Source organism: Papio anubis, chromosome 15 (genome assembly GCF_008728515.1).
Source record: "Papio anubis isolate 15944 chromosome 15, Panubis1.0, whole genome shotgun sequence".
Lineage (NCBI taxonomy): Eukaryota > Metazoa > Chordata > Mammalia > Primates > Cercopithecidae > Papio > Papio anubis.
In genome coordinates, this window is record NC_044990.1 from 49,615,214 (window position 1) to 49,625,729 (window position 10,516).

At 35.2% G+C, this 10,516-nt stretch overlaps 1 long non-coding RNA gene across 1 annotated transcript; it reads right to left on the reverse strand.

The window, feature by feature from the left end:
* Positions 1-4,856: 4,856 nt before the first annotated feature.
* On the reverse strand, positions 4,857-10,287 carry LOC103879310. The gene is made up of 3 exons (XR_002518413.2): positions 9,008-10,287; positions 7,364-7,487; positions 4,857-5,965 (listed from the first exon to the last, which is right to left on the reverse strand). It is a non-coding gene; the product is annotated as an uncharacterized LOC103879310 (long non-coding RNA).
* Between the last annotated feature and the right edge of the window lie 229 nt (positions 10,288-10,516).

Sequence of the window (10,516 nt, forward strand, 5' to 3'; positions counted from 1 at the left end):
AAGCCAAAGTCCCTGCAGTGGCTTACAAGGTCCTTTAGAATCTGGCGTCAGTTCCACTCTGACCTAAACTCCTCCTAGCTCCATTCACTCTGTGCCAGCCACCCTGGCTTCCTGCTGCCAAGTCTCCCACGGACACTCCTGGGTTAGGGCCTGTGCAATCTGCTCCTTCCTGGAAGGCTCTTGCCCCAGATTATCTAAGAGGCTCCCTCCCTCACCTGCCACAAGGCTCTGCTCAAGTACCTTTGCCATGACCCCAGACATTTTTCAATTGAGCAACTATCCCTGTCCGACTCCAGAACCTCCTATACTACTCCTTTCACATCTTAACCTACTATATCATCTGTAATCTCTTAAAATGATTTAACTTACTATCATGATGTAAATTATGATTGTTTATTTGTGCCTCATTTCATTAGGTTGTAAGCTACACGAGGATAGCAGTTTCTGTTGAGTTTATTTGTTGGTGTACCCCAGCGCTTAGTGCAATGTCAAGCACATGATAGGACCCAGTAAATGTGTTTAATGAATGAATGCTGTGAAACCTTTTCTTCTGCAATCTGATGTTGGTTGACAAGAAACTCATGCTCCTGCTAGGCATGTGACCAATGCCACCTGGTGTTGCTGATGTTATTGAATCACGATGCATTTAAAAGTGTAGGTCATGCAATACCCAGAGGTGCAGGACCAATGCCAAAGCTTTATCATACTGCTATGGGAAATGTGTAGTGATAACTAACATGTACTTGTTACTACAGTCAGTGAGTACAAAAGTACATTTATCATGTTTACTACAAGTATGTTTTTCTCACTGCATTAATTTATAACTGATAGGAAAGAAAAGTCAGATGTAATACACAGTATAATTCATACATACATTCAGCAGATTTTTGAATACCAAGTAGGCATCAAGCCTTGTTTTGGCATAAGGAAGAGAATGGTGAGTAATACTTATAAAGATCATGTTATCATGGCATTTACATTCTAGTGGGTTCTATGTCCTCTTTTGCTCTTGATATTGTGAAAGACATTGTCGCGCCAGTTTTCAAGGACAGGTTCTGAGATCATGCATTCAGAAAACCACATAAAAGACAATGAGTAGCAAAAACCTCAAGGGGTGTGAGTAATAAGCAAGATGGTGTTTAGTAAAAATTAAACAATGTTGTGAGCTGCTCAGGATTTCCTTCCATACCTGCTATTCACATCAGTCCAGATCTCAGAACAGGACTTCAGCCTGTAAGACAAAGGAAAGTAGAGACACCTGCTGGAGTGACAGGGTGAGGAAGCAGGAAGGAGACTGTGACAAAGACTATGGCATTTCTTCTAAGGTCACGCAGAGAAAACCATCAGAAATATGAATAGACAAGAAAGTTCTGCTTGCTAATCAAGTGTTTTAATAATTGGACATTTCTAGTCCTTTTATTATGAAATATAAAAGGGTAATAAAGAACAATTTAATATTTGGAGTATTTAATTCAAAATTATTAAGTGTTAATTGAAAATCCATTATTTTTAGCTACTAATAATTAAAGCAATTATAGGAGAGTTCAACCTCCATTACAACATATTTTTGAGGTGAAATATCCTAAAAAGGCATTTTCCTTTTTCAGGAAATTAAGCCTCCTATATAAATTTGAAAACAAATAATCAGGCTTCAAGAATTGCTATCATTTTGGATAGACTGGATTTATTTATTTTCCAGGAGATGTAACAATTAGATAGATCTATGAGGAATGGAGGATGAGGCCCCTGAGGTCACGGTGGACGTGTTTTCTCAGTTTGCCCATGCTGTGCTAAAAAGCTGTTGTCTAAGGCAAAAGCAGCAAAAGAAAATGCATTTAAAAGGCGGGGAGGGGGGTGCTTCTGTGAATTTATGAGAAGTGCATCACAAAGACAAATATTTCAGCCATGCAATTCCATTCGGCCTTTTCAGCTGTGTGTCCATAGCAAGTCAACGGCTAAATTGAAAAATCAATTCCAATTTAAATTATTGGAATAAAGAACACCAGGAGTCAGAGATAAAATGGCTTTGTTCTCTGAGATCCTTTTTAATTGGAAAGTTATTTCTTCAGGGTATTCTAATGGTTCTGAGGGAAGATTGCAAAATAAAGTTGATCGGCTGGGGGAAGGTTAATAGCTAATGTGCTTTCCTTGCTGCACAGCAGTCTCCTGTCTTTATGACATCCCCCATCATATCTGGAAGGACTGAAGATTCTAAATCATTTGATACATGCAAGGACTGTATTTTTTCTTAGTCTTTCAGAAATCATCCTGAGGCTGAAACCTTGGCGGAGCATTGTTGCTCTTGCAACCTTTCCAACTGGACTCACTTTTGCTTACAAATATCACATGACCTTTTTCTCTCTTCCTTCTCTTTTTCTTTCTTAAATAAAATTCTTATGGGAATGTTCACCTACCAATAAAGTAGTAATTAATGAAAATGAAAGACATGAAGAGGATGCTAGTAAGAGCTGTGCTCCTTAATGATGGAAAAGAAAGACAGAAAAAATGCTGGCTTGTATTAAACAGAGAAAAAAAGATACTAGTAGTTATAGACTTAGTAGAAGGTGGACAAAGGTACAAAGGCAGCAGAGAGGAAAAACATGGTATATATAGAAAATGCTAATAAATATTGTTATCAAAAGGTTAATACTATGATAAGAAACCAAGTCATGTTGAGACAGCTTCAACCCAAAGTTTAAAAAATAAAGCTTAATTAAACATATAATAACCTTTGCTCTGCCAGTAGAAAACTGTTTGGGGCAGCTGCAGATTAGAAACCCTGAATGAGCGTTTAATTTGAAATTAATAAAACAGCTAAGGTATGTGCTAGAAAAAGTTACTGAGGTTTGCTTAGTATATTTAATTACTGTAAAAGAGATAAATCTTGTTGCCATATAATGAACTCAGAAGTGCAGATATAGTAAATATGTACTTACGTTCTTGTTATTAATGCATTAAATTTGTAAGAATATTCAAGAATTTAATTAGTGTTTAATAAGATAGCTATAGCAAATTACAGTAGTTGGACATTAAATGTAAATTAATATTTTTATTATTTAATTGATATTAACTAATTAATTACTATTTATTACATGGTAGCTAGATTTATCTTTTATAGAGTTATTAAATATCAATTAAAATGCTCTTTTAAGAGGGCACATTCAATTAAAAATAATATTCTGTAAGAATTTCACAACTCCTTTCTCCCAGGATTTGGGGTACGTAAGTGCACAAATCAAATAACCAAGGTGGTCTAGAAAGGAACCCAATTGGGCCTATGCCTGGGTATCTCAAACAATTCTAGACTCACCCCAAGAAAGAAGGGCTTATTTATGGAAAGTCATGTTTTTTTCTGCTAAAGTTATAAACTATATAGGTCTTGGAAAGACTCTCACTCAAAATATCTCTCCACAGTTAATGCTAAGACTTTGAGGGTTTATTTCTCTGAGGAAAGCAACTATGGGTTACTAAAATAAAAATGCTACTTATTGTTAGTCATTTCTTCCTAGATATGACTAGGTGTGACTATATATTCTCTTAATGAAAGAAAATAAAACATATAACTTCAGACTTTATTTTTCTATCAGAGTCTATGCTGCTCCTGTCAATTCTTGAATGTATTATGTGCTCAATAAATATAATAGAAATGCAATGGATCGAATCTCCCTCATCTGGTACCAAATAATTCCTACAGCTACTTTACACTTACTGTGAAATTGAATCTGAGACAGTATAGGATAACGGTTAGTTATCCCACATTGAGTAGGCCTGCCTAGCTTTAAATTATGCATCTACATTGTTCAAGGTGCGAGACATCTTTAAAAAGTCATATCACTATTAATATGTATTACTATATTGTGCCTCAGTGTTCTCTGCAATTGCAGATGACACTGCCCATCTCTTAGGATTATCATGAGGACTAAAGGAGTTAATAAATGTAAAGCACTGTAGAACAATATCTACCACATGATAAAAGCTCAGTGCATGCTTGCTGTTATTATGATCTCTAATCTTAAAGAAATGGTCTTCACAATTTGGAGCTGGAGAAGATACATTATGTTCTAGCACACTAAAAACAATTGAAAAACAAATTAGCTTATTTTTATCTAGCTTCATCCTTTTAAATAATTAATCACAATCATTGTAAATATTTATTGTTCCCCAGAAGTCATTCTTGGCAAAGCTATAAATACTATGTGATTTTAATCTTTTTCTCATGAATCGATCTTTGAAGATCCTTTGTCATTTTTGTTACTACAGTTTTGAAGCATAATGACGATATTAAATAAAACCTATCTTACATTGATTCTTGCATCACCCTACGAGGTATCTAATGCCTCAGCTCAATAAATAGCCATTTATCATTATTTTTTTAGTCAGTCTTAGGTCTTCTGACATTCTTACCTAGGCTAAGAGAAATTAATTTTCAGCTAATATTGCCTGAAATCATTTTTAGAACTCAAGCAAGCATTCCAGTCTTTATACTTCTAACTCATTGTTTACCTCCTATCTGTCAATTTTTTTTGTAAAATTTAACTCAAAGATTACTTTGTTAATATAATAATTTAATACTTAATATATATTATGTATAATATATTTTATATATATATATATATTTCGTACTCAATTTCTGTTGTTAATTTTCTGAAGCAATGAGTTTAAAGTCAGGAGAAACAGATTCTCACACCAACCACTTAGATATACCATTTATTTGCCTTAGCTTTCTTTTACTCTTCTATAGAAGACTTTAAAGAGAATAATCTTTTTAAAAAAAAAAAAAAAAAAAAAACCTTTCAAATCCAGCATGCTATTAAATTGTACTCAAACAACAAAATTTTTCCTTATTACTTGTGTATGGTTTAGCATTTTTGTTTTGCTTTGCACTTTTAAAATGTTGGAGTTTTTCTTTTGTGTCCTTCTGAAATGAATATGTAAAAGGAACAAACTTTGTAATATAAAGCATTAAACCAAATTAAAAAAAAACAATTAAGTGGACGATGCCAACTTCTTCTGTTCTATGAGTAACAGCAATGGGAATTATTAATAGACTTATGATTAAGAGAATAAAAAGTAGTAAAACAATAGATGGAACAGACAAGTCCATGGAGGTGTGATCTCATTTATTTGATTCCTCATCAGTGTCTGCTGATTCAACTTTGGTCTTTAGCTCTGTGGACTTAGTCTGCAAGACTAAGCTCTGTGGCGGTAAAGAACTAAAGGAGAAAAGACAGAGCATTTGACAGATGTGCAGGAAAAAGACGATTTACTCAGGAGTAAAAAGAACAAAGATGCAAAGGGGAAAAAAGAAACATTTGATCAGAGAAGTTACTAAGGAAAAAAAGAGAAAGAAATGGATACAGGCTATAAGAATATTTTGAATGATGGAACCTGGGTTTGAAATTGACTGAAAGACTCAAGGGAAAAAATTAAATGTTATCACTGATATTTTGAATGGATCCAGTAAGAGTTTGACAAAGAGAAGAAAATTAGAACCCAAAAACGATGAGCTAATCACTTTGAGAATCACCTGAAACAATCGGCAAGGAGAAGGGTTCAGTAGAAAAGGAGAAACTGAAGTCACCTATAAAGACCAAAATGTCTGAAAGGGGACACAATTTAGTGTCTAACTTAGCATGTTTTCTTTGACAATATGGTTTATCTCTACAGGACGGAAGGTAAACAGATGTTCCAGTTTCTGATTCCGCTAACAGAATAAATCCTCTATCACCTCTGTGGACGTAATCCTCAAATCTTCTCTCATTCTGTGCTTGCCTTTGGTAGGTACTTGTTCACCTACTTCTCTCCTTGTTCTGTCTTTTAGCTTTCAATGCATGACATTGCTGTAACTGTTTCAGCCTCAAATTTCCCCAATCTTATGGGCTTCACCTCACCTCTGGTGGTTTGGTGCCGCTCAAACGATCTTCTCCATTTTATCCAACTTTTGACGTGTCTCATGCTAGCACATCTAGGAGGGGATATAAAACACTCCGTTTTTTGTTGTTGTTGTTGTTGTTTGTTGGTTTGTTTAATGCCTTGATTTGCCAGCTATATTAGTTCGTTTTCACACTACTATAAAGAACTACCTGAGACTGGGTAATTTATGAAGAAAAGGGGGTTAGTTGACTCACAGTTCCACAGGCTTAAGAGGAAGCTTGACTGGGAGGCCTCAGGAAATTTACAATCATGGCAGAAGGCAAAGGGGAAGCAAGGACCTTCTTTACATGGTGGCATGAGAGAGAGAGCCAGGGAAATCCATGGTATTATTCATTCAATGCCTACCACACAGTAACATGAAATATTAATTCATCACTGAGATTAAACCTTGAGTGGGCTATCAGAGATAGATTTCAGGAGGACCCTGTAAAGAGCGCCCTTTCAAATATACATGAAAACAACCACCGGCTTGTAGCTCTGCCAGTGCTCTTTGCCTGTCACAGATTCTTGCCTCTTACCACTTCTGTATGACTAGCATGCAACATTTATTATTGGTGCCAAATTCACACGTGGTGCACACGCACTCTCCTCTAGGCCCCATTCTCAGAACACTGGCATGAGTCTGGTTGAGGTAAAATCAGTCATTTAGGTCAGCAAAGATCATGGGTTTGTTATAGAAATGTCTTGATGTATATATGCAGTATCCACAAAAACAATACCTTTTATTTTTCCATTTGTATTTAAATGGGGTTCCTAGTTACTTATTCTCTGTTGTTTTGAGACTGCAACAAGAGGATCAAGGAATTCAAGAGACAGTATTAGCCAGTGTAATGTGCAGTTGAAGTATACAATTTGGAAGAATACACATCAGTTGGCTGTAGCAGCGGCTGAGTATACCACAAAACTATGGGAAAAAAAAGACCACGACACATGGATAAAATAACGGAGCTGCATCTCCAAGACTTAGTCTGCTGTGAGGTTTTATAATAGGCATATGATACCTGACTGCTGGAACAGATATCTGTATCTGATGATGGACCAATTCAGAGCACCAGGGAAGTACGGAAATAAATTTCAGGCTAGGAAAACTGTGCACTTCATACACAATATCTTTCTAAGCATTTGGAGACATTGAAGAAGAAGTTTATCATACCTTAAACTTTTATACCCATGACAGTCTCAATAGATCATTCTATAAAGGACGACAATATGGAAAACTAAGAGACTAGCAGGAAGCAGAAAATGAGAAATCAGATAAGGAAACTTTAACTTAGAACCAAATTAAGTCTTAAGTATCTATTTACCTAATTTTAAAAAAAGAGTACATTTTTACCAAATTCATTCATTTTCTGATTATGCAGTCTGCCACTGTACAAAGGCACTGGACAACAGAGAGTGTAGGGGATGAAGTTCAGATATATTTCCTCACCAGGTTTTGAATCCTAGCCCAGCAGAATATATAAAGCATGGTAAAGTGTAGTAGTGGTGTTTCCTTGGGTGTTCCCTCATATTCTAATTCCTAATGACCGCTGATTATAGAATGCATAATTGACCTGAAAACAGATGGGACAGAGGAAGAAAATAAATATTACTAAATTAAATATGCATGTAAATGATGAAAAAGAAAAGCTGTTTCTTTAAATTCAAGAAGTACAGAGTTATGTCACATCTATGTCAAAAGATTTATTGTGAAGCCCTAGACAGGCACAGAACTAGGATTGGAGAGATTGTCTTTCCTCTGCCTTTTAAAGAAGTTCTACAGAATGTTCCAATACACATCAAACTTCAAAATCATTGAATTACAAGAAAATTGCTGTATAAATAATAGAACAAACACAAAAATGTAACATTTACTTTTGTTTATTTTTGTTTATAAGAAAATATGCTTCCAACCCAACATTTGTGGACCACCATGCATCTTGGCAGAATGATGAATTTTGTCTGGAAACTAAATCTTCAGTCTCTAAATCAATGAATATATATAAAGTGTTTGCTTCAATTTTGAAATACTGGCTAACACCAAGGCTCATATTGACTGTAACTGGAATAGTTATGTAATAAGAAGGCTTTCTCAAATTATAAACATCTTCAGTTGTAATTAGTTACAATCATTTATATAGTAAAATCTGCAAAGGCATTTCACCTTTTAATCCTCTTTTTAAAATATGTAATGACAAATCTTTCTTTATCTAATATTCTTTTTAGGTTTATTTCTACACTTGACACTAAAGTGTAATTTTCCCATTAATATATGTGGAAATAAAATTTCTGTAGATTCATTGATAGGAGAATAAAACTCTTCATATTATATCTTCAAATATAGTATTGAACCTTCTAAGGATACATTTGATCATGGCAGAAAGGTAGCCTAATAGGTAACATTTTGATTGATAAGACATTGTGATTCATAGTTGATACAATCTTAGATCTGCCAGTGCAACAAAAGGTCATTTTGAAATTTGATGGGGGCTAGAGCATGAAATAAGTTGGAAATAATATTGTATCATGTAAAAAAGGAAGATACTGGCACAAATCTACTAATTCATATTAAATTAAAAGTACCTTGGAAAGCATAGTAATTAACAGCTGGTTCTCAGAACTTGACATTCCACACAAATGTCACTCCCCAGGGTATTAAACAGGAATTAGAGTGTCCTTTCACTGTCAGACTGATAGATAATTCTGAAGAAGTGAAGAAGAAATCTGATTCTTGCTAACATTTAGGATTCAAATAGAAATTTGTCACATTGATTTATGTTTCTGACTTAGGAAAAATAATTACAAATCTTACTCCCTTTTATATATCTGTAAGATATTATGTCTTCATAAATATTTATTTGCATTAAAATATCAAAATATAAGAGGACAGATAAAAAAATTTAGCACTCTCAGGGGGATGGGGATAGGGGTTAGGTTAAAGTGATATATTTATTCTATTTGATCATAGAATTTCACCCTCTAAGAGAAAGCGATTTCCCCATGAGTAACACCTATATTATTCTAATAAGCCATCCATCTTTTTTCAATCTAAGACTACCACTAATTGTATATAGAGAGCAAGAGCGTCACTCACCAGACACCCCCAATCATCACTTCAAAAATTAACATATAGAATGAAGACTGGTTCTATTACAATTAGACATTAATACATAAATTTCGTATTATTATGATCAGTGTTTATCATTCTCAATAATACTTTTTCTTGCACCTTCATACTATTAGTGAAAAACTTGACTACACAAAAACAAAGCAAAATAAAACCTCCCGTCTCTGAAACAAACACACAGATAGGGAAGCCGTTGTTCTAAGACTTAATCCCCACTGAACCTACAGAACCTCAACACGTGTTTACACTAGTCGTTGCCAAAACAAAGACCTCCATGTCAGAATGAACTCATAATCCTTCATCCCATAATATTTTGTGCATCTGTTGCTTTGACCCAACCCTTCCACACTTACCCTCCTCTCACACTTTCCTATTATATCCCCTGAAGTCTTGATTTGTAGCCTTCAGACTTTTCTGCATTTTAACACACTCTCTGAACACTACTATGTCTTAGTGGGAATAAGCCTTGTTTCCTTCTAGCCTTCCTAAATGTGAACTTTCTTCTTTGCATTTAGTCTGAAAATAATATTTGTGTCATCTTTTCTATTGTTGTCCCAGGCCATTAAGTCTTCTTTATTTTAATAAAAATTTGAGCTCCACTCTGTCAGGCTTTTTCAGTTTCCACCTCCTCATTGCTGTCATCTAGGGAATATGTAACTTATATCTTGCTCATTGAAGACAACGGTGATTTTCTTTCCATCTCAGCTCTTGTCATCATTATGAAGGACTTCCAAGGCCATGGTAAACACACATGGTTGAACTGATCTCTAAGTTCCTTGCCCTTATTCTCTCTAGGCACCTTCACTTTCATTTAACTTATTTACTCCTAAGGTCAATGCTGGATTCAGTCACCATTATGATTCTTTAATACAGTCTGTATTCTTTCTAAACAACCAGTTCCTATCCTTTTCCCCACCGAATCTCTTTGTAAGTTAAGAAACCTTCAGATAGCAACTTACTCATTTTCCCTCCAATAATCAACAATAATCCACCTGCAGTTGCACTGGGTTTCTGGGCTTTTCTTATTTTTTACCCCAACTGTAATTCCTTATTTTTTTTACCCAGAATGTAATAACTATTCCTCTAATAAAGGCAAGATCATTAATGTTTGTTCTGGGTTCCTGAACCTGCCATCTCTTCGAGGAACTTTATTCATCTTATCCTTTCACATTTCTGTATTTTCAACATCTCATTTTTATTAATTACTCCTACCAGCCCTTATATATCATTTTGTATATCCCACATAAAGCTGTTGCTACTGCTCTACTTCTATAAAATTCAATCCATTCTTTTTTTTTTTTTTTTTTTTTGAGACGGAGTCTTGCTCTGTCGCCCAGGCTGGAGTGCAGTGGTGGGATCTCGGCTCACTGCAAGCTCCGCCTCCTGGGTTCACGCCATTCTCCTGCCTCAGCCTCCCGAGTAGCTGGGACTACAGACGCCCGCCACCTCGCCCGGCTAGTTTTTTTTGTATTTTTT